This window comes from Crocuta crocuta, unplaced genomic scaffold (assembly GCF_008692635.1).
Source record: "Crocuta crocuta isolate KB4526 unplaced genomic scaffold, BGI_CrCroc_1.0 scaffold246, whole genome shotgun sequence".
Classification (NCBI taxonomy): domain Eukaryota; kingdom Metazoa; phylum Chordata; class Mammalia; order Carnivora; family Hyaenidae; genus Crocuta; species Crocuta crocuta.
The window spans coordinates 2,028,645-2,053,813 of NW_027531902.1; the positions used below are offsets into that span (position 1 = coordinate 2,028,645).

Sequence of the window (25,169 nt, forward strand, 5' to 3'; positions counted from 1 at the left end):
CGGGGCTAGGAGCGCTCCCACCCAGTTCACAGGGGCAGAGATGGTGTCTCATCTGTTTGGGGCTCCCCTGTGTCTCACCCTGTGCATGGCCCAGAATAGGTCCACCAATTACCTGTTGTAGGTCTTGCTGTAAAAAGCCTAGTCAATACTATACCCAGGCTGAATACACCCGAAGGGGTCTGTAAAGGCGGAAGGGGAGACATGAGTAGTCATCCCAGAACTTTATTTCTCCTGCTGCTTTGCTCATTTCTCACCTTCTTCTGCCTTGGTCCCGTCTCCAATCCCCAAGAGCCAGAAGTTTCACTGTAACAACTAACAGACATAAATGCTGACATTCTGGTTCTCCATCATGCAGTAGAAGGAAAGGTGTTACTTGACACTTAATGAGTCTCCTTAATGAAGGAACTTAATGAGTCCATTGTTTCCCCATGACTGAGATTTATGACACTGAATCACTAAGTGTTACACCATAACAACTCTCTCTGAGGCCTTTTCATTCTGGCTCTGATATACAGATGACTACATTGCACCTCCATGTTCACCAAGCACAGTGCCTGCCAATAGCAGATATTGAATGAATGAATGTCTAGCTGCATCTCTTGCAAGAGCAGAGGTAAGTGCTGGGGGACACCAGAGCATCTTGTCCTGTTGGAATCATTGATTCCAGAGATTACAAAAGGCCGCCTTCCAGTTGCCTGAGTCTCCCTTACAACATCCTTACACCAAATGGCCATAGTTGAATATCTCCTGTAACCAGGAACTCACTTTCTTTAAAAGCGGCCATTTTATCATAGACCAGCCTTGTTGACAAGCTCTTCCTACCTTGAGCTGAATCAGCTCCCTGCCTCTCCTATTTATTGGGTTTCTACCTTGGGTATTCTAGATCATGTCTGACTCCGATTCAAGATATTCAGGACAAGCATTCTCTATCCCTTAGGCTATTCCTTCTATGGTCAAGATCCCACTCACCAGCATGTTAAAGGAGTCTTTATGATGTGCCCCAGCTTGCCTAGAGCTCACAAATGAATGCAGTATCCTGTGGAGCGCAGAGAGGATAGAAACTCTCACCTCTTTCTAGGTCCCATGCTTCTATGAAAATAGCTCAAGATAGAAAAATAGTTGTTTGTAGCAGTCATATTACATTGTTGAATTGGGTGGAGCACACTGTCAACTAAAACCCGCAGAACTTATGCAATATTTAAATGTCATGACCATCCCACAGTCCCTCGTCCGCTGCCAGTTGCTCTTTCCCGGCAGGTTCAGCATCTTCATGGACTCTCAGGGATGATAATGTGACACAGATGCCTCCTCCCTTTGGGAGTTCCACCTCCTTCTCTCTGCTGTCCTCATACCCTCTTCTTGTCTGACCCTGCCCACTTCTTTCACTGGTTAGAAGAAGGAAGGCAACTTTAGTTAGCTTTAATCCACTATAAATGAGTCATGTGGTCAGTGAGCCACAAAAACTCATAAAGATCTCTGTGTCACAGAAGGTGCTATTGGTGAAGTTTCCATAGGTATACGGTTTGCTTTTATTGCTGATTTAAATTATCCCTCTGAGATACCACTATTAGTAGGTGACAGGGTGTGGCTAGCTGAGTTGTTTTGAACTATAATAAAAAGTCTCTGTTAGAACCAGCCAGGCTACTGGCCTTTTCTGCTACACCCAAACACAATGTAGTACTTAGGCAATTTCCTAGGATACCAAGCAATTAGGGGGAGAGTCTCCTACTCACCTGGTTGCCTTTGCCCAAAAAAACTGAATTTATTCCATAAACCATCATCAAGAATGCAAGCACTCATTGGAAACATGCTCCCTAGAAAACCCCATGGTTTCATACAAGTATGACAAGGTATTACCCAGTTAACAAGAGTTGGACCAGGACTTGAAACTTTAACCATCTGCTGGGGTGGAAATGCACATGGATATGTGGTCCAGCTGAACCTACTAAGATGGCACCGCAAGGTCCCTGGACAATGAAACATAAACCACAATCACAGTCAAAAGAGGTGATCAGCATTGGTGATCAGTATGGAGAAGGGGCATTACTGACGGACAACTATATGGCCCTTTACCTATGGGATTTTACTTGCCTTCACTTACAAATGAAGAAACAGACTCCAGGAGGTTGTGGAACTTGCCTGATGTATCCTGGGGCAAGAAGAGATTCAAGCTAAGTCTGATATGAAGTCCTTGTTGATCCACTATTTTGTATTATCTATACAGGGTGTCCTTTGGGCATTCAAGACACAGAAATACTGTGTCAAATAGCAAGGACCATTCAGAAATTCAAGCAGACAACCAGAAAGTCATCATCAAAAAGGTCTCTCAGCAGCTAACAGGACCCAAAGCATGGTAAAAGGGTTGGGGATATAGGCAAAAGAAGACCGAGTGAGTCACTGCTTTTATGTAGACTGAGGTATTTGGCAGGATATCATATCATTCACTGGGAAGAAGACAAGGACTCAGTTTCCAGAATCTGAGTGTAGGGGGCATCAGGACCACAAGAGACACCCTGCTGTCAGAATTGGGGTGCCAGATTGAAGCCAAACTAGCAGAAGTGGTTAAGTGCAAAATATCAGAGCACTGGGTAGAGCTCCTAAAATCTTTATATCTGCAGAAGATATGATTATCAGCATAGACAAGCTAACAGAATCAACTATTAGAAGTAATAAGTGAGTTTAATAAGGTTGCCAAGTACAAGATCAATTGCTAAAAATAGTTTCCTCTATATCAGGAGTAAACAACCAGGAAATATAACAGACAATAAGATTCGCAATAGCAATAAAACTCTAAAGCATAATATCTAGGAATTAACAACTTGTAAGAACTTGATGGAGAAAAAAATTTTAATTCTATTTAAGGACATAAAAGAAGATTGAATAAATGAAGATATGCCATGGATAGGATGCCTTGACACTGTAAAAATCCATTGAATTTCTAAATGCAATCTTATACCAACCAAAATTCTAGCGGAACTCAAAGTTTAAAGAACTTCAATAAATATATGGGGAAAAATAAAAATTTTAATAGTATGTCAATTTTGAAAAGCAACAGCAAAGAGAGGAATCCTGACCTGCCAGATATTGTTATAACCACATAGTGATAAAAATAGTGTGGTGCTAGCACAGGAACAAATAGAACAGTGAAACAGAATAAAGAAATCAGAAGCAGATCATGAGACCCAACATTTAGAAAGGTGGTACCACAAATCAATGAGAAAAATATACATCATTTAGAAGATATTGTTGGGGAAACTGGCTTAGCTTATGAAGAAATAAAGTTGGGTGCTCCATGTCTACCATATACAGAGGTGAACTCTATGGGGTGCCTGGGTGGCTCAGTCGGTTAAGCATCCGACTTCAGCTTGGGTCATGATCTCGTGGTTTGTGAGTTCGAGCCCCGCGTTGGGCTCTGTGCTAAGAGCTCAGAAACTGGAGCCTGCTTTGGATTCTGTGTCTCCCTCTCTTTCCGCCCCTCCCCCACTTGTGCTGTCTCTCTCTCATAAGTAAACTTAAAAAATTAAAAGAAACAAAAACAAAGGAGAACTTCAGATGAATTAAAGACCTACATTCAAAAGGTAGAAAAGAAAATGTAGGAGAATATCTTTATGAACATGGGGTAGGGATTTACTTCATAAAACAAGGCTACAACAGTACAAACCTTAAAAGGCTGGGAGAGTTGAGTTACATCACCATGAAGGTTTTTCTCCAATGAAGACTACCATAGAAACGATTAACAGCAACTGACAGATTGGAAGAAGATATATGATAGGTTCAAAAGCATTTAGGGATTAATATTAAAAATATGTATGGAACCTTTACAAATCAACAAAAAGAAGTCAGAAAATCCAATATAAAAATGAGAAAAGAATAGAAATAGGCTGAAGGAAAAGCCAGAATGGCACGTAAGCATAGAAAAGATGCTCAAACCCTCTAACGAGGAAAGAATAGAAACACAACAAAAAGTATGGTGCTACAGAGCCACTGGAATGTTGGTATATTTAAAACCAGCTCTGGGGGTTTAGGGTGGCAGTCCTAATTTTAGTGTTTGCCAATTTCCATGTGCAAATATTCTCATCTCTGCCTATTTCAAACTGCCAGCAGGAGGTCATTGAACAAGGATTTTGGAAGAAGTGTGGTCAGTCTGCTCTCATGACCCAGTACCAACGCACCATTGTTTCACCCGTCAGCTTGGCAAAAATTAGAAAAATCCCAAATATTGGCAAAGATATGGGGAAATGGGAATCCTCATGCACTGCTAATGGAAATTTAAACTGGTAAATACATTCCATTGAGCAATTTGGCAGTATCTAGTGAAAAAACTTATCAGCGTGCTTTATGACTCAGCAATCACCCTCCTAGATATGCCTCAGAGAAACTGTAACCTTCACATGGCTTCCAGGAAGCCATTCTCTCATTTACTAGATGATCTCATCCAATCCAAGGCTTTAAATGCTATCTCTATTTTCAGGATTCCAAAGTTTCTATCTCTAGCCCTAAACTTCAGACATATATCCAACTGCCTACTCAACATCTAATCTATACTGTATGATAAGCATCTCAACTGTACTATGTTCAGAATCGAACCCTTCCCCACACCCTTCCAGTGTCAGTAAATAACAGCTTGATTCTTCTGTTTGTTCACTGGAGTCATCCTTTCCTTCACAGTTCTGGATTTTCCAAACCAAAGCCCCATTCCCCATTTTTAAAAAAAGTTCATGACATCATTTATTGATGAAGAAATTCATTAACACCACTGAAATCCTTTCAAATCAAGTCCCCGAGGAACCCGGGACCTTCCTACTGCTGTCACCTGGGCTTGCTTTCCTCTGACCCATCTTCTTTTCTTTTTCTGAGCTTCAAGTGGGGACCTGCCTACTGAAGCAGACTACAAACTGAAGACCTCACAAGGCTTATTATCTGAATCCTTGTTTCTCATTCCTGGCTGTGCATTTGAATCTCCTGAATACCTTTCACAAAATAAACTTCATATTTGAGACTTCCTCAAATATTCTAACTCAACTGGCATAATTTAGATTCATGCTATCCTATAAGTTTATTCTCTCTTTTGTTAGTCTAATTCCCAAAGAGACACAAATAAATGAAGTTTTCAAACCTGTCTCATTCCTATGTGAGAACTGCTTCCCACATCCTCCAGTCAGGCCACTCCCCAATACCACATGATACAACCACTTTTGAAAGTCTTCTTTATAGTGGGGCACCTGGGTGGCTCATCGGTTAAGGGTCTAACCCTTGGTTTCACCTCGGGTCATGATCTCGTAGTTCATGAATTCAAGCCCTGTGTCCCGCTCTTCATGGACAGTGTGGAGCCTGCTTAGGATTCTCTCTCCCTCTCTCTCTTCCCCTCCCCTGCTTACTTTCTATCTCTTGATCCCTTTCAAAAATAAGTAAATAAAATAAAGAATTTTTTAAAAAGTCTTCTTTACAGGCCAGCATAAAGGAAGAAGGAACATAGGGAATGTTTCATGGCATCAGGATTAAAACTGCCACTCCAAGAAACAAGCTTTTCATACTGGCTGCCAAAAGTTTTAGCCACCAAGACACTTCCAGAAACATCTCTGGCACCACAATAACAGCATCAAGAGAGTTTCTGCTAGGCTGTTAGTTCCAATGCCCCTGCTCCTCATTGAAACATACTTTAACCAAGTCTCTCAATATAAATATCATTTTATAGAAAATGTGAAGCATAAAGGAATATCGTAAACAATTTAATGAGGATGCAATGTGCCAAACCCAAAATGTGGGCACTTCTACAGGGCAAATAACCCAATTCCTACAATCAAAAACTAGCTAAGGAAAACTAGTATAGATCAAAAGAGATATAAGCACTCTATCCACAACCTATAATGTGCAGAGCATTTAGATCTGAATGCAAACAAAGAAATGTAAAAAAAATTCTTGAGACAGTTGAGGGAAATTTAACATGAATGGGACATTAAATTATATCATGAAATTTTTGTTAATTTTTTTTAGGTATAAGAATAACATTGCAATTATGTTTTTATTAAAAAGTCCTTATCTGGGGGTGCCTAGGTGGCTCAGTCGATTAAGCATCTGACTTCAGCTCAGGTCGTGATCTTGCGGTTTGTGAGTTTGAGCCCTGTGTCTGGCTCTGTGCTGACAGCTCAGAACCTAGAGCCTGCTTTAGATTCTGTGTCTCCCTCTCTCTGCCCCTCCCTCACTTGTGCTCTGTCTCTCTCTGCCTCTCAAAAATGAATAAATGTTAAAAAAAAATTTAAGAAAAAAAAGTCCTTATCTGGGCCACCTGGGTGGCTCCAGTCAGTTTTTTGACTTTGGCTCAGGTCATGATCTCCTGGTTTGTGAGTTTGTGGACAAGAGACATGGTGTTTAAAGACACAAACTTGAAATGAATAGTAAATAAATCTGAGATCTAATGTACACTGTAATGAAACTAGACAATGATATTGTGCTGTAATTATGTAATATAAATATCACTACACTGGCAATCACATTACAATATACAAATGTATCAAAATAACATGCTATACACCTTAAACCAATACAAGGTTACATGTCAAATTTATTCAATTCAAAAAATAAGCTTATGGTAAAAGGGATAGATGAAAACAGAATGACAAAACATTGATCATTATTAAAGATGAATGATGGGTATATTATTCTTTCTCCTTTTGCATACATTTGAAATTTTTTCCCTAATAAAAGGCTTTAAAAAAGAAAAAGCTCCAGAGGGCAGAAATTTTAGTCTATTTTTGTCAGTGCTGCATCCTCAGTACCTAGAACCTAGCACTTGGCACATAATACACATTAAAAAATATTTGTGGATAGAATGGGCCTGGTTCTTTAAGATTTCAGTCACAGAAAAGATAACTATCTTATCCAAGGAGTTGAGAAACAGAAGTTGCCTTTGTATCACATGCACACACTCTAAAATGGGAAACATTCATGCATCACTAAAGCTCTATCAAGTTGTCTTTCCAACAGCTGCTTACAAAACCAATATAGTTTCATCCCTGTTCACTGTAAAACCATCACTGCTTAATAGCATCTTGATTAGGAGTTGAAAGACTGTCAGACCCACTGAAGCACACACACACACACCCCACCTTTGTGGGTAGAGAGCGGTTTGCACCTTGTCAACAATGGATCAAATGACTCACCAAACAAAGAGAACCACTGACAGACCAATTAGCTGGTACTGAGTCATAAGAAAGTCTCCTTTGTGACAAAAACAGCATTGATAATGAGATGGTTTTGACATTCCTCATCTAACCATATTTGCAACAGCAGGGAACAGTTAAGACAAAAATGTGAGTTGTGTTTTTAGATCCACATGGGGTTCAACTCAAGAAGAGTAAGTTGCAGTCTATCCTTCTAAGGCCCATCAAAATATTCCATGCAATATCTTCAGCATCATCAAAATAATCATAACCATAAGCACCAAATGATAGTTAGCAAGGCAATCAAATTGCATATTAAACCATTAAATCACCAGGAATACTCTGAATGCCTCCTACCTGAAGGAAAGTATGGAGTCTACCACAGCATAAGATCCACGCCTTGTTTTCTAGGACAGGAGGAACAGTGTTGAAGCTGTAATCACATGCAAACTGAGCTGGAACCCAGAACCTTCTCTTCCTAGCTCTGTAATGTGAGCAACGCAATTAACTTCTCTGGGCCTTAGTTTGTTCTTTTGTAAAATGAGATAAAGAATACCTGCCTCTGGCTGTTCTCATGAGTACAGGACTGACTCAAAGTGGGTGGTCAGCAAACAACTGGAGGAAACCGATCACGTGTGGTCATGAGACATGTGCTTGAGAAAAGAACACCAACAACCTGCCAAAGAAACAGTGTCAGTACTAAGGATTTCCTAAGAGGGAGCACACATTGCAGGATGGGGTGATCAGGAAAGGCTTCAAGGAAGAGATATATTTTTATATATTTTTAAAATTTATTTATTTTTTAATTTACATCCAAGTTAGTTAGCATATAGTGCAACAATGATTTCAGGAGTAGATTCCCTAATTCCCCTTACCCATTTAGCCACCCCCCAACCCCTCCAGTAACCCTCTGTTTATTCTCCATATTTAAGAATCTCTTATGTTTTGTCCCCCTCCCTGTTTTGATATTATTTTTGCTTCCCTTCCCTTATGTTCATCTGTTCTGTATCTTAAAGTCCTCATATGAGTGAATTCATATATTTGTCTTTCTCTGACGGACTAATTTCGCTTAGCATGATACCTTCTAGCTCCATCCATGTAGTTGCAAATGGCAAGATTTCATTCTTTTTGACTGCTGAGTAATATTCCATTGTATATATATATACCACATCTTCTTTATCCATTCGTCCATTGATAGACATTTGGACTCTTTCCATTACTTTGGCTACTGTTGATAGCACTGCTATAAACATTGGGGTGCATGTGCCCAGGAAGAGATATATTTTGAGTTGAGTGGGGAGGATAAAGAGTTCCAGTTATATGAATGAGGGGCTAGCATTTACTTAGGGCTTAGTATGTGCTGTGTATTGTTCTAAGCACTTTCATGAATTATTTTACTTCTGAAGAAGAAATATCATTTTAGTTTCACCTTCCAGTTGGAGAAATAAAGGCATAAGGTAGTTATAGGCATCTTGCTCAGGATCACTCAGTAAATAGCAGAGCCTGGATGTGAACCCAGGCAGTCTAGTTCAAGAGATTAAACTCTGAACCACAATGCTTTGCAAGAGAAAGACTTAGAGGCAGAAAAGCTAATAATGGTGTGTTTGGAGGATAGCAAAGAGTCTAGGTGGTACAGAGCCTGTGGTATGGACTGGTAGAAGATGAGCTGGAAAGGGAGGTTGAGGATAGATCAGGAATGACTCTGAACATTACAGTAGGAGGCTAAGAGACACTTCTGGGGATGGGGAAAAGCCACCATGGAATCTGTCAGCACTGTTCAAATTGGAAACTCCTGCCTGAACTTTATACCCCATATCTGTTATGCAGTCTTGATAAAAAGCCTGAAACAAAAGCATACTTAAAAATTGAAGCATTTTGAAGTGAAATTTAGCAACTAAAAATAAAGTTGCCTTAAGAGTGTTAGTTAGCCTTTATCAATTCAATTTAACTATTCTTTTAAATAGCAAATTATTTTTATAAATGATTTCTCCACAGACAGCTTAATTTAACTTAGTGTAAGTATTCACAGTAATGTCCTGCAATCAAAATGAAGTTGAAACAAGTTATACACATGTCCCCGGGGGATGGAAATCTATTGTTTCTGCCTTTCCCATCACACCCCATTAATCACTTTGCAGCATAACAATAACACCTACATATCACCATTTTAACCATTTGGCTATTATATAATAATGTAATAACATAATAATCTTTTGGATATATGTGCATTGCATAAAAGCATATCCACAGTGAAAAAACAACAGCCACTCAGCTTCCTTGGGTGCTGTCCATCCAGCAAGGTGCTGATGGTCTTGCTACCCACCCTATTACACTCCACTTTTCTTGGCACCATAGCTGCTGTTTCTCCAACCTCATCCAAGCCCTAACTCAGTCTTCAAAGCAGGGAGTCTCTCAAGGTTCAGCTTGTCAAGTGAGGCACCACACACCTACCAAGGAGCTGCATTTTCAGTAATTTAAGGGCACTGTTGCTAGTAACAATAGCCTAGCATCTTTCTAAGTAATGGCCAGTGACATCATGGTCACTTTTGTGCCTCTATTGCAAAGACCACTAGCCATGCTCAGGTCTCAGCTGCATCTAAGATTTGCTGCCCTCAAGCACACACCACATAGTCCTCAGCTCCTGCAATCCAAAGAGGCTCAAGAAAAGAGATATGGCCTCTGAGGGGAGCTTCTGGTCCTCATTTGTCAAGCACTTACTAAATAATTCTTAGTGTCAGTAAATACCATTAGATATCACCCTGTCCTTGGTGACTTTCTAACATAACTGAGAGAAGAAACATTATATCTAAAAAAAAATTGTAAGTAAGATAGAATCCCAGACTTTGAAGCAAGACAAACAAGGTTTGCCTGGAACTGAAAGGGTTTGAAGGGTGTGAATACTTTCAATTTTAAGACCAGAACAGTGCCAGGGATATCAGAACAAGTTGGTCACCCTACAGAAAAACTAAAAGTTCAAGTTTAATTAGCTTTGGGACCTTGAACACACAAAATAACTTCTCAAAGACTCAGCCACCTCATTTAAAAAATTGATATCATAGTAGGACTTACATTATCATATATTTATTGTAATAATTCAATGAACTATTGTATAAAAAAAACTAAGCACAGTGCCTGATGCTGAATAATTGCTCGATAAGTATTAATACTATATATGTAATTAATAATTATAAGATAGCATATAATGAAAGGCTGAATTGGGTATTTTAGGAACTAATAAATCAGATAAGGAAGAATTGGATCATTAAGAAAAGGTTCTATAGTGGTAGGACTGACACATAAAATATAGGCTGCCCAATTAAATTTGAATTTCAGATAACAATTAGTGTAAGTAGGTACCAAATTATTTTTTTAGTTATTGTTTATCTGAAGTTCAAATTTAGCTGGATATCTGTGTATTTGCTCAAAATGGCGAGAGAGAAGAGAAAAACACCAGGCAGAGGGATAAACATGAGTGGCAGTGGACCCAAGGCAAGAGCAATGCATGGGATGGTCTTGTAAGTTTTTAGAGATGCTTCATTGAAAGAATGAATGAGACTTTGTGAAGGAAAAGAATGGATCCAAGGTTTTGACCCCAGGTCATTATGAGAGGGACTCTATAGTTAAGGAGATCTGGTATGTGGCTTTCCTTATAGTCAGGTGGGTGGCTTGAACTCAGGTGATGGGGGTGGGAGTGGGGGTGGGAGTAGAAAAAGACTTGGATTCAGAGAGGTTTTATGAAGGAAGGTAATGTCTGTGGAGGAGTTGGTGACTGGAGTTCTGAATATGGATGTGTTCTTTCACTATGAAAACTTCCTTGAATCCCTGCAGTGTTATTATTGGTGACCTGAATAAGCAATTACATATAACACTAGGGAAGTCTCATGAGGTGAGTTAACTCAGACCAAGAAAAAAAAATTAGGGCATTAAATGCCCTGTGTGCTCTTACCTTTGTGGTGAGAAGAGATTAAAGCTTTGGAATTCATACAATTCCCTCATTGCTTTCCTCCCTCCTAAGAGACCCCACAGGGTTCTCCTACCCACCCCACCCCCAACCCAGTAATGACTGAATTCTTCAAAGAGAGTGAGTTCAATGTAGCCAGCCAGCAAGGGGCCTAGGGAACTCAAAGAAACTTCCCTTGGCATCTGTATCACTATATTTGACCTCTCAAGTAAGTTGCTTTTTTCCTGATGTGCGTATGTAAAATTATACTCTTGGGGCAAATGAAAAACCTGCAACCCCATTTGGTAGTTTTTCCCCAGAAGGGCAGTGCTTCTCTTTAGAAACACTTCCTGGCATAAGCCTGTAATTCTGATTCAAAGAAGCAAATGGTTCAGAATATCTGCCTTGAGATATATGCGAAACCAAAAACCAATGGTCCTAAAAGAACCAGACCCAAAGGATCTGCTTAGAAACTCACCTCTGAGCACTTTATCAAGTTCTGATTACTCATACTGACATTCTTCAAAGTCACCTCCCACCTCTGCCCAATGTGATAAAGCCTACCCCTTCACTCCCACCTCCACATCCTTGTGTATGCCATTCTTCTGCTTAGACTTCACCTGCAATCTACCTCCTCCTATCCAAATCCAACTACCCTTCCAGACCCTTCCTACATCTTACCTCTTCCATGGGAAGCTAGGTCTCTAATTTCTCCCTTCCACTAAAAAAATGACACGTTTTAAAATCCAACTATATGCTCTTTTGTGTATTAGTCACTCGTGTGAAAGCATTTTGTCCTGCCTTCCCAGTGAGACTGTAAACTCCATAAAGGCAGGGAAATTTTTTTTTTCATTTTTTGTATGCCTAAAAGCACTCCATACCTCCTTGTTATATTAAATTTAAAATTGAAAGTTGTAACAAATGTATCACACTAATGCAAGATGTTAATAGTAGGAGAATCTGTAAAGGGGCAGAGGGGGCTTACAAGAATTCTCTGTACTGTCTGCTCAGTTTTCTGTTAACCAAAATTACTCTTTAAAAATAAAGCCTATTGGGGCACCCAGGTAGCTCAGTCAGTTTAGCATCCAACCCTCGATTTCAGCTCAGGTCATGATCTCAGTGTTTGTGAGTTTGAGCTCTACATTGGGCTCTGCACTGACAGTGAGGAGCCTGCTTGGGATTCTCTCTCTCTCCTACCCCAACCCTCCCCCACTCTCTCTCTCTCTCAAAATAAATGAATAGACTTTAAAAATAAAATAAAGTAAAAATGTTTAATTTAATATCTTTCTCCAGATCCTGATTTCCTTCCTCTTTTTCAAAAGACAGAAGGAGGCAAAGAAAGAAAAGGCAAAGAATACATTTAAAATGTGGACCAGTTGGGGCACCTGGGTGGTTCAGTCAGTTGAGCATCCAACTTTGGCTCAGGTCATGATCTCATGGCTTGTGGGTTTAAACCCCATGTCAGGCTCTTCGCTGACAGCTCAGAGCCTGGAGCCTGCTTCGGATTCTGTCTCCCTCTCTCTCTGCCCCATCCCTGCTCATGTGCTCTGTCCCTCTCTCAAAATGAATAACCATTTTTAAAAAATGTTTAATGTGGACCAATATACAAAAGTCAATTGTTTTCCTGTATACCAGCAATGAACAATTAGAATTTGAAATTAGAAACAACTCCACAAACAGTATAAAAAAGAGAAAGAGAGAGAGAGAGGGATGCTTAGGTATAAATCTAAAAAAATATGTACAAAGTCTATATGAGGAAAACTAGAAGCCTCTCATGAAAAAATTGAAGAAGATCTAAATAAATAGAAAGCTATTCCATGTCCATGTAGGCTCAAGATAATTAAGTCAGTTCTTCCCAACTTGATCTGTGCATTCAATGCAATTCCAATCAAAATCCCAGTGTATTATTTTGTGGATATTGAGAAACTGATTCTAAAGTCTATATGGAAAAGCTAAAGGCTCAGAATGACCAACATAATGTTGAAGAAGAACAAAGTCAAACGGCTGACGAGACTTGACTTAAAGACTTAGAATAAAGCTACAATATTCAAGAGAGTGTGGTATTGGCAAAGGAGAAGACAAATAGATCAGCAGAATAAAATACAGAGCAAAATACACCCACACAATATGGTCAATCACTCTTTCACAAAGTAGCAAAGAGAATTCAGTGAAAAAAGAATAGTATTTTCCATTAGTGGTGCTGGAACAACAGGACATTCACATATAGAAAAATGAATCTAGACACAGACCTTACATCTTTCAGAAAAACTAACTCAAAATGGATCATAGATATAAATGTCAAATGCAAAATTACACAACTTTTAGAAAATAACATAGGAGAAAATCTAGGTGGCCTTCCTTGCATTTGGTCATATCTGATGAAGGACTTACATCTCAAATATACAACTCTTAAAACTCAATAGTAAGAAAACAACGCAACTTGGGAAAATGATCTGAACAGACCTCACCAAAGAAGATGGCCAGAAAGCATATGAAAAGATGCTCAACATCATATGTTATCAAGGAAATGAAAATTAAAACAATAATGAGATACCACTACAATCCTATCAGAATGGCTAAAATCCCAAACACTGACAATATGAAATTCTGGCAAGAATGTGGAGCAAAAGGAACTCATTCATTGCTGGTGGGAATGAAAAATGGTACAAACGTCTTGAAAGACAGTTGGGTAGTTTCTTACAAAGCTAAATACTGTAGAGTCTTACCTTATGATGCAGCAATTTCACTCCTAAATATTTACCCAGGTGATTGGAAATTTTGTGTCCAAACACTTGCACATGAATGTTTACAGCAGTTTTTCATAATTACCAAAAATTGGAAATAACCAACACTCCTTCAATAAGGGAATGGACAAACAACTTGTGGTACATCTATACATTTCAATGGAATATTGAAAGTGATAAAAAGAAATGAGTTATCAAGCCATGAAAAGACTTTGGGGACCCTTAAATATATATTGTTCAATGAAAGAAGCCAATCTGAAAAGGCTGCAGTAAAGAGATCAGTGGTTGTCAGGGGCTGGGGAAGAAGGATTAATAGGTAGAGCACAAAGGAGTTTTAAGGGCAGTGAAACCATTCTGTATGATGCTATAATCGTGGACATGTAATGTTATGCATCTGTCAAAACCCATAGACTATACAACACAAAGAGTGAACTGTCATATAAATTATGGACTTCAATTAATAGTAATGTATCAACATTGACTCATCAATTGTAAAAAAAAAAAAGAAAAGAAAAGAAAGAAAGGAAGAAAAGAAAAAAGGGAGTGGCTTGTGAAGGATTTTTAATACTCCATTCAGGTTTTTAGCACTGAACAGACTTTTGACCTTTTGGTGTTATTATGTAGGAAAGGATACAGTTCTGTAAAATATGTCTATATTGCCTCACAACATATGTCCAACTACTGAAACCCATGTTAGTTTGTTTAAAATAACGGTATACTTTGTTCAGATGCTCACCTTTGCCTTAGCCGAAATGAAGTTTCATCAGAGACGTTGGTGGGCATGAGATTCGTTTTATAGTGAAACTTCCACAATCATGACACTATCCTTTCAATGTCACCCAGAAAAAAAATTTCAATATCTCATGGGTGGGTCTTCCTCTGCAAGAGCACAAATTGTTTAGAGTGTTGGTTGGGAGTCTATGAAAATAGGTGTTTTCATAATGGACTCCCTTGGGCCCATAGGCAGATTCCAATTACAGAAAGCCAGGTGGTGGTGGCCGGCTTTGACTTGACTCCCTGTGGTGGAGTCCCCTTTGAGTGCAACAGCCTGCTTTTCTACAGGCAGCAAATACATAATAATGACATTGCCTGTGGTGCTATGGATACCAGATTTAAAGGGCCAGAAACCACAGTTAGGACTTTTAAGCTCCCTCTTGGGCTGCTGGATGCAATAGCGGAGTAAGAAAAATAGCTAATAGGGCCTGGCCTTTCATGTCATAGCAAGGAAGAAGCCTAGAAGCTAATGAGACTCTCACAAAGGGAGACTGAGGAATCCATGCCTGGACTTACTTCCCCCACCTCCAAGTCTTGGCCAGTGCCTCTCTAGAGCACCAGGGATCTGCCTCCCAGGGTGCTGGCAAGGGTGCAGAAGTATGTAGAGTGGGGCACTTGGAAGACTCCATCGATTAAGCTTCTGACTTTGGCTCAGGTCATGACTTCATGGTTTACAAGTTTGAGCCCCACATTGGGCTCTCTGCTGTGAGCACAGAGCCTGCTTCAGATCCTCTGTCTCCCTTTCTTTCTGCCTCTCCCCCAGCTTGTGCATGTGCTCTCTCTCTTTCTATCTCTCTCTCTCTCAAATAAGTAAACATTAAAAAAAAAAAAAAGAAGTGTGTAGAGTGGATTTGGAGGGAGAAAACAGAAGGTATCCAGCATTACCTGCAATTTCCTATCTTCCCCCTTCTGTTCATAGGGTTATGACCTGGACTCCAAAAAGTTGTTTTTGGTTTTTTTTCTTCTTACCAACAAGTGTTAGTTCTACTCTCTCACATAAAGAGAACATATTGAACAGAACTTTGAATCGATTTTGTCATGATTTCTGATGATAAGACATTGTATTGACCTTTTAAGCTGCAGCAACAGATGAGGTAATAACTTGGAAAAGCAGCCTCTAGCTTCTGTGGTCTATTCTTGAGATTTTGCTGACACCTGGCTGCCTATAATTATTGGAACCAGTACAAATTTCACAGTCACTGACTCAAGTGTGCAAAAATGTAATTTTCTCTATTCTTGTATAATTGAGTGTAATTTCTGCCTTAAGCCTCCATTCTGCCTCAAAGCAGAGAAAATTTAATCTAGTCACTCTCAGATAAACTCATTCAAATTCAGTCCATTCAAGTTTATAATTCAGTCACATTTAAGTTTAAAACTCTCTCTCTCTGTTTTCACCTCTTTGCTTCTCTTCCCTGGAACTGATCTCAGCTCTCAAGAGCTTATCCGAGGAGCTCCCTTCTTGGTCTTCATCTGTCCTATCCAGTAGATGACCTTGAGAGGTGACCTGAGCAATCTATGGGATATAAGGGGGTTCCCATTAGTTCTCTCTATTGAAAGGGTAGGCAGCTCCACCCCCTGGGTCTCAGTCTCATCCTGGGCTGGCTGACCCCTAGCTTTCTCTCTTTCTCTGGTAGATTTGTTCCACATGGAAGCCTTCGGGACATAGCAGGCGATCCTCTTCTGCCAATCTGACCTGTGGGAGACTGGGATGGGCAAGTCTCCCATCCTTTCGCACAGAGACACACCACACCAGCATTCCTATTCTGCCACTTCAAGGGAATATGAGGCACTTCTCCCCAATGCTTGCTGGCTTGCTGGCTTCCAGCCTCAGGCTATGGCCCAGGAAGGGGGCTTGAGAACCTCTTCTTTCAGGATCCCCCAATGAGGCCTTGAGATCAGAGGTGGGCACAGAAGTGCCACACTCACACATAATCCTGTAGCTTCTCTCCCAACTCTTTCCCATTCCTAACTCAGGAGGTATTCTTTAACTATGGAAAGAATTGGAGGCAGGGGGCTATTCTGTCTCCTCCAATCCCCTTGCAGATTTTTTCTGTCTTAAACCTGAGTGGAGCCTTTGAACTCTGAAGCTGGTGATTCATTGACTTGCTCTCTGGTACTTCACTGAAGGACTTCCCCAACATGGCTGTGAGGAAAGGGGCTAGAGATGCAGTGAAGATACCTGATGAGTAAAAGGAGACACAAAAGCACCTCCATTAACATCCCACACCACAGCCTGCCACACCACAGTCTGCTTTATTTCCATGTACTATTTTACTCTGGGAGGCACAACTAACCATAACTGGATTAATTTTATTTCATGACTGAAATTGGCTCAGAAGAAAATCCTAAATGAGACTGTTCTAAAATTTTTTTGAGGGAAATAGCTACTTGTTGAAATACATGTTTATGGCCACCCCCACAACCCCTTCACTCCCAAGCCCCTAACGCCCCATTTCTGACTACTCACTTGGATATGTAAATTGCTGAAGGACAGTGATGATACTTGCCTCTTTACTTAATAATCACATTTCTTATCCTCACATATGTTAAAGCTTATCTCTCACTGAAGTCATTTACACATTTTCAAGTCACCCCATTAGTTTGCCATTTTGTGGCCCCAAAGAACTTAGTATCATGTCAGTCAGTTCACTTCCATTTTAAAAATTCTTTAAAACATTAAAACTAGTCCCAGAAATTCTTAAGAGTCCATAATTTACAGTTACCTATCTTGAAACATGTCCATTTCAAAGGTGTCCTTGAAATGTGTTAACTGTTTCAGAGACAAAGCTCAAGCTAACTAAGTCATATCCCCCCATTTCACAGGAAACCAACATTTAAAAATAATAACTTCCTAAAATAATAATAATGCTAATAAATTCCCAACTATAAATTTGTCCAGGTATTTCACAAGGTATAAATTTAACCTTTCTAAACATGACAACAAAGATAAAAATTGTAAAGAAAAAGACCAAAGAGTTGGTTATGTGAAATGAAAACTTTCATACTCCAGGGGCACCTGGGTGGCTTAGTCGGTTGAGCGTCCGACTTTCACTTAGGTCATGATCTCGCGGTTCGTGGGTTCCGGCCCCGCATCGGGCTCTGTGCTGACTGCCAGCTCAGAGCCTGGAGCCTGTTTCAGTCTGTGACTCCCTCTCTCTCTGACCCTCCCCTGCTCACGCTGTCTCTCTCTCTCCTAGAAATAAATAAAACATTAAAAAAAAAAAGAAAACTTTCATACTCCAAAAACTATCACAAAACTAAAAGGTAAGAGGAAAACTTAAAAAAAAAAATACTGGCAACATGGCAACATGTATGACCAATTTTTAAATATTATTTAATATCTAATAATATCTAATAATATTTTATTAGAATATTAAATGCTAATATTCTGAAAATTAACAAAACAAAGATACACACCCCAATTTGTAGAAATTGCTCATTTCTACAAATGAGCAAAGATTGTACAAGTAACCCTTGAAAGAACATACACAAGCAGCCAAAAGAGCATACAGTTTTTAAAATACACAAACTCTCCAATAAATTCATGAATGCAAATTGAAATGAGATGCATTTTTCCTCTTTAAAATCAGCAGATTTTTTTTAAAGGACAATATCCAATGCTGGCAAGTTTGCAATAATATAAATACATATTCACCCTCCTGCTGGGAACGTAGACTGGTATAATCTTTCTTCCTAGAGAGTAATTTCCACAATTTGTACCAAAAGTCTTAAAAATATTTATATTCAGGGGGAATATAACTTCCCACTCCCTAAGTGTGGCTGCCCATCATACTTCCAAAGAGTATAGTAGAGAAATGGGATTGGGAAATAACTTCACAGTTGAGCAGTCTCACATACACCGCATCAGCCAGGTGATCAAGGTCAATATTGCCAGTTGTAAATCATGTTGATAGTATGTACTCTTGATATTATGTAATAAAAATGGCACATTACCTCTATGATCTTCCTCTCAAAACTCCATAACTCCAATCTAATCATGAGGAAAACATCAGACAAATTCCAGTTGAGGGACATCCAACAATTTGACCGGTACTTCTCAAAACTGTCAAGGTCATCAAAAACAAGGCAGGCTGTGAGAAACTGTCATAGTCAAGAGGAGCCTAAGAATCATGATGACTAAATGTCATTTGCTCTGGATAGAATCCTGAAACAGACAATAGGTAAAAACTAAGGAATTAAGTGTGGGCTTTAGCTAATAATTATGATTGACTCAATAATTGTAATAAATATACCACACTAATGTAAGATGATATTATAGGAGAAATTGTGTAAATGGGGAGTATATGAGAACACTCACCTCAATTTTTCTGGAAACTTAAAACTATTCTAGAGAAATTAAGTCAATTAAGTTATTTCAATGTTTACATTCTTTGGCTAGGCAATTCCATATCCAGAATCTATCCTTAGGAAATAATCACAAATGTGGTCCAAGATTTACCTACAAGGATATTTCAGGGGCACCTGGGTGGCTCAGTCAGTTGAGCATCTGACTCTTAATTTCAGCTCAGGTCATGATCCCAGTATGGTGGGATCGATCCCCATGTCAGGCTTCATGCTAAGCATAGAGTCTGCTTGGGATTCTCTCTCTCTCTCTTTCTCTCTCTTCTTCTTCTTCTTCTTCTTCTTCTTCTTCTTCTTCTTCTTCTTCTTCTTCTTCTCTCTTTTCCCCTCTCCTCTGTTCTCTCTCTCTCTTTCCATCTCTCTCTCAAATAGAAAGAACTGAAATATGCAAAGAACTACAGCCTGAGAGTTGGCCAGACCTGAGGTGTAAGTTCCCATCTCATCACTTTCAAGATGTTTGTCTTTGCTAGGTATGGACTTCTCAGACAAACCCTGTACATTTGATCACCCTTTTCTCCATCCACCTATACCATAAGGTAGTCATGTGATTATGTCTATATGCATTTCTGTGAAGGTCTTCTCTCTGAGAAATATCTGCATGGAGGAAGAAGAATTAGCAAATTCATAAACTGTGCTGTGATTTATACTTAGGGACTCTACTATTTATCTTTTTGTTAAAGTAAGAGGTTATTGACTTGATTATATACAACATGGCTTTTCCCATTAAATCCTTTGAAACAGAGTAACTCGGAAAATGTTTATAATGTATTTTTAGTGAACAAAGATAATATAATGGCATGTACAATGTGATTAGCAGCTGTGCAAAATATATATACCAGTAGAAGAAAAGAGTGGAAGGTAATAGGCAAAAATAAAAATTACAATGCTTGCGAAATGCAAGCATGTTTATGAAATGAGAACATTTTTGCTGAAATCAACACCTCTTACTTTAAAATATCTCTAAGAATAGAAGTTCAATACTGTCGTCCTCTGGTAGCAACTTTAGTCAGTAGTTAATATGAAGTTATTTTACATGTTCAATTCCCTGCCCCAGCCAGCACTCTGGCTAGCTAGCGTACTAGGAGGTGAACCAGCTGAGGGACACAGACCTGGAGTCTGGGCTGAGTTCAGAGGTGGTGGAGCATGAGAACTCCTGTGGGATCTAGAATTTAGAGCTAGGGGTTATCTGAAAGTCCTCACCCAGGGACAAACTTAAAATCAATGACCATCCAGCCAAGTCATCAATCCAAAGGGATTAGTCTGAGACAGAGAAGGTTTGGAAAGGGAACCTGGAGGACTTCTTTGGGCCACAGAGCAAATCTGAAGTCACTTCTTGCAGACTCCTGCAAGTCTCCTCCTGGTGGGGCCAGAATCTGAGCATGTTACTGAAATGTCCAACATGAAATGAACCACCAATCCCAAGTGAAGCTTGAAATGCAGATATCTTACCCCAAAAAATTTAGTAGGAATAACACTGGCTTTGGAACCAGAGAGACCAGGGTCCAAGTCCCACATCAGCTGTATGCCAGTTATATGACTTGAACAAATTATCTAAACATTTTCAGCCTCTGTTTCCTCATCTGGAAACATAGGTGTGGCAGAAGAGACTACTTGGCTACCAAAAGTTGGGGTTCCCCTTCCATAGTAAAGAGATGTTGCTGAAAAGTCGTTGTCCTGCCAGGGATTGATTACGTTTTCCCGCCCATCTGCATCTAAGTGAGACCATGTGACAAGTCCTAGACTTTAAAATGTGAGCAGCAATGATGGGTGTCAACTCTGAGCAAAGATGGTTGGGTATCTGGTATGCCTTCCCCACACTCTTCCCCTTCTGCCTTGGAGGTCATGTATTGAAACTGTTGATGTTTCAGTGTGGAAGGGCCCCAGATCTCGACCTGAAGGAGAGGTATTTAAGACAATAATTCAACTGAGAACTTCTACATTAGCATTGTGTGGGCAGTAATAACACTTCATGAGCTGTCACTGAGATTTGGGGGTTATTTGTTATAGGCTAGAATTAAGTCTCTTGCAATAAAACACCTTCTCTTATCATGTAAAAAAATGGATGAATTTTGGCCAAATTTGGAGAGTATATTTAACATACTTTGGTTCCAAATATAGGCTACATAGTATAAACGAAATTTATTTTTGTGGATCTTCCGAGACATCTCAAAGAGTTAAGCAGTCCATCTCCAGGGGCACTGTAACATATCTGTGAAAATACTGATTAAGACAATAAGCCATCATATGAAGATCTGGTGAAAACAGGGTTTCTAATGTGATCACCAAATCAGAAGCCACTTAGGCAGACACTTGAGTGTCACATGGTAATTTCTGATAGAATTGTTTATCACATGAGCAACTCTGGATGGATTGCACTATATATATAAATGTTTATTTCTGAGAGAGAGTGTGTGTGTGTGTGTGCGAGCAGTACAGAGAGAGGGGAGACAGAATCTGAGAGGGGGACTCCAGGCTCTGAGCTGTCAGCACAGAGCCCAATGCGGGGCTCGAACTCAAGAACCATGAGATCGCGACCTGAGCTGAAGTCAGATGGCTTAACCGACTAAGCCACCCAGGCACCCCTGCACTAACATATGTAACAGTAGCCAGATTAAATTTTTAATGGTGGGTAATGATTCTCCTCAACAAAGCAGGGGAGGAAAAATGATGTATGTAAAGATCCTAACCTGCTCCTGGAACACAAACATTAGCACCTTTCTTCTGACAGCTCGCTACAACATATGCATATTGACTGTTTATCCCACATCTGGATCAGGGAATTGTTTGCAAAGAGCATCCCTTTAGAACTGAAGAACCAAATATTCCCAAGGTCTTGGGTAGTGGGAAATTTTTCTTAGCTTTTAAGGTTTAGAGAGCTCATTCGTGACTATGATAGAACTTGAGAAATGAGACATCTTATCAGATCACTTAAATGACCTACAGTATTGGCTCAAAATTGATGCCACATTAGAATCATCTTTTACTGATCAATTAATTCAAATCCATGTGATTTTAAAAATGAGGTAGAATTTATTTAGCATGCTGAAAGGTAAGAATGAGCCTTGGTAAACTAATGCTTATTGTACATAGTTATGTTTTGGATGTCATGAATTGACCTATGAATGGTATGTCCAGATTTTTATGTGTGTGTGACCTCTTGAATGTGCAGCCTAATTTTTCTTTCCTTGCGTGTGAACTGTACTTAGTGACTGGCTTCCAAAGAAAAAAATGTGAGGAAAGTGAAAGCATATGACTTCTGAGACAAGGATAAAGTGACCTCATTCTTGTTCTTTCTTGAACAGCTCATTCTAGGGAAATCCAGCTGCCATGTTGTGAATACATTCAAGCAGGCTTATGGAGAGATCACATGATGAGGAACTGAGGCCTCCTGCAAACATCAAGCAAAGAATTGATACTTTCTGTCAATGTCATGTTCATGACCCTTGGAGGCAAGTCAACCAGCCCCACTCAAGCCTTCTGATGACTAACCCTGGTTAATGTCTTGACTACAACCTCATGCAAGATCCTTAGTCAGAACTACCACTTGATCTGCTCCCAAATTCCTGGCCTACAAGAACAGAGTGTTTCATAATTAGATGATGTTTACTATGGTAAGCTGCTAAATTTTGAGGTAATTTATTGTGTAGCAATAGGCAACTAATACAGGGGCTCTTTACCAAGATCAAGGGCCTTATAGCTGGGATTCTCTTAGGCACAAAGTAAACCATACAGTACTGCATTTTAGGTGTGTGTGTGTGTGTGTGTGTTAACATACAAAAAGTGCACAACTTAAGTGTACAACTCAAGGAATTTGTACATATATATATGTAACCACTACCCAGGCCACAATTTCCAGTACTCTAAGAAATCCACTTAGAAAGTGGGTGATGGGCATTGAGGAGGGCACTTGTTGGGATGAGTATTGAGTATTGTATGGAAACCAATTTGATAATAAATTATATATGAAAAAGAAAAGAAATCCTCTCATGTCCATATCCAGTTAATAACTCTTCCCAGAGGTAGCCACTTTTCTGAGTTCTAGAACTATAGATTGTTTTGCCTATTATTGAACTTTATATAAATGGAATCATTCTGTATATACCCCTTTATGTCTGGCGGCTTTCACTCAGCATAATAATTTTTAAATTTATATTGTTACATGTTTCAATAGGTTTTTCCTTTTATTGCCGGGAAACAGTCCACGTATAATTATGCTAAATTTACTTATTTCCCTATTGACAGATATTTGAATTCTTTCCAACCTGAGGTTATTATGAAGAAAGCTAATGGGAATATTCTTGTACTAATCCCTTTTGAGGACCTATGCATCCAATACTCTTGGGTAAATTCTTAGGAGTGGAATTTATGGGTCATAACGTAGGCATATGTTTAACTGTCAAACAATTTTCCAGAGTAGTTGGGTCATCTTACATTTCTACACAAATTACTCAACATTATTCAAAGTAATTTTTTTCATTTAAAGCAAACTCAATCGAAAAGAAAGAAAAACAAAAGTTAGTCTTAATGAAAAATGAGTGGCAATGAATAAAGAGCTTCTTCAATTATTTAGAATAGTCAAGAAAACCATTCTACAAGTTACAGAGCTATCCGACAGCTGACCCTGCAGGCAAATACTTTTATTTTGGTCATTGGTCCGGAAATAATTTTAGCCACTTGGATTAAAGGTTTTCATAAAGATGATTCGACCAGGGCCCCAAATCCCGAGAGGAGAAGAATATACACAAAGAACCCTTCAGATGAGCTTTCCACTCTGTTAAATGGAAGAAAGAAGAATTTTCCCACATGGCACACTTGTTTACTGAGCCAGCCCAGCGACGTGACAAATGAAACAACTTCTTGATGCCTAACACAGCTCGCCCCCAGGCACTGAGTCAGCTTCGTGTTTCCCTTGAGTTCGGCAGCAAACAAACAGATCAGATAACTTTATTAATTACGCACCCTGGGGCACAGGGCTGTGACAGGCTCAGGCTCTGCACACAGCCCCAGTAGCCAGTCTCCAGCTTGCTCACGGCACAGGAGGTGTTTATACATGCCTTCCGGTTCTGAAACCATACTGACGCCCACAGTAGTGTTTTCATCGGTTGTACAGGGCTCTATAAGAAACACTGAAAACTGTAAAGCCAGAATATCAACTCCAATCTCAGCAACTGTGGGTGATGCTCAATGCAGTCTTTTTTTTTCTCTATTAGGAAAATTAAAAATTGGCAACCAGCAAAATGTCCAGAAATGAGAAATGGTTAAATAAAAGGCCCTCTTCCTATTGCAGATGGTGGGAATTTTTGTGTATTTAAGAGCAAGGAAATGACATGATGAGACCTTGGGAAAATCCTGAGGTGGCAGTGTGCTGAGCAAAGGGCCCTTCTGCACACACAGAATGGCCAAAAACCCAGATCTGGGGGCTATAAGCCCACCAATAGGCAGTTATTTCCAGATAATTCAGGAAAGGTTGGGACTTGGTCCCAGACAAATTAATGAATTTTCGTATGACTTTTGTTATCATAAGTGGTTTAGATGCCAGGGGGAAAGGAATAAGGAATCCTTATCCTTTTCTTTCTTTCTCTCTTTCTTTCTTTCTTTCTTTCTTTCTTTCTTTCTTTCTTTCTTTCTTTCTTTCTTTCTTTCTTTTTCTTTCTTTCTTTCTTTCTTTCTTTCTTTCCTTTCTTCCTTTCTTCTTTTCTTCCTTTCCTCCTTTCTTCCTTTCCTCCTTTCCTCCCTCCTTCCTTGCCTCCCCCGTCCCTCCCTTTCTTCCTTTCTCCCCTTTCTTTCTCTTTGTCTTTCTCTCTCTCTTTCTTTCTTTCTTTCTTTCCAATTTACCACTGGCCAGGCACTGCATCAAGCACTTACCAAGCATTAATTGGCTTAATCCCCACAACAGCTCCATGAAGTAGGTACCATTCCAAAGATGAGTTCTGTCTCAAGGAAGTTAAATAAGTTTGGAAGCTCCCCCAACTAAAAGAAGAAGGAGCAGGATCTAAACCCAAGTCTTTCTACTTGCTCTAGACTGCTGACAGTTTTTAAAAGTTTAAGAGGAGTTTAAAGATGGGCAACTGCTACCCTTCGCTATGGACAAGAGCTCCATGTTCAAACTGCCTAGAAGCTATGCTTACAAAGGAAAATAGGGTGCCTGGGTGGCTCAGTCGGTTGGGAGTCCGACTTCGGCTCAGGTCA

The 25,169-nt window shown here is 39.6% G+C and overlaps 1 protein-coding gene and 1 long non-coding RNA gene across 6 annotated transcripts in view; one reads left to right on the plus strand and one right to left on the minus strand.

The window, feature by feature from the left end:
• CLIP4 (CAP-Gly domain containing linker protein family member 4) overlaps positions 1-14,861 on the minus strand; it is a 78,983-nt gene extending 64,122 nt beyond the window's left edge. For 2 of the 5 annotated variants that reach the window (XM_077774165.1, XM_077774158.1), the window contains exons 1-3: positions 14,581-14,861; positions 7,721-7,836; positions 7,518-7,644 (exon numbers count right to left, since the gene is read on the minus strand). The gene's annotated coding sequence lies outside the window, so the exon portion shown is untranslated. Of the gene's footprint in view, positions 1-7,517; positions 7,681-7,720; positions 7,837-14,580 lie in introns of those variants that run through there. The other 3 variants (XM_077774162.1, XM_077774164.1, XM_077774159.1) reach the window with 3 other exon arrangements.
• Positions 1-22,871, plus strand: part of LOC144239938 (uncharacterized) — a 23,616-nt gene extending 745 nt beyond the window's left edge. Inside the window, exons 2-3 of the long non-coding RNA XR_013337517.1 lie at positions 516-613; positions 22,283-22,871. This is a non-coding gene — a long non-coding RNA (uncharacterized LOC144239938). The remainder of the gene's footprint in view (positions 1-515; positions 614-22,282) is intronic.
• Positions 22,872-25,169: the final 2,298 nt, after the last annotated feature.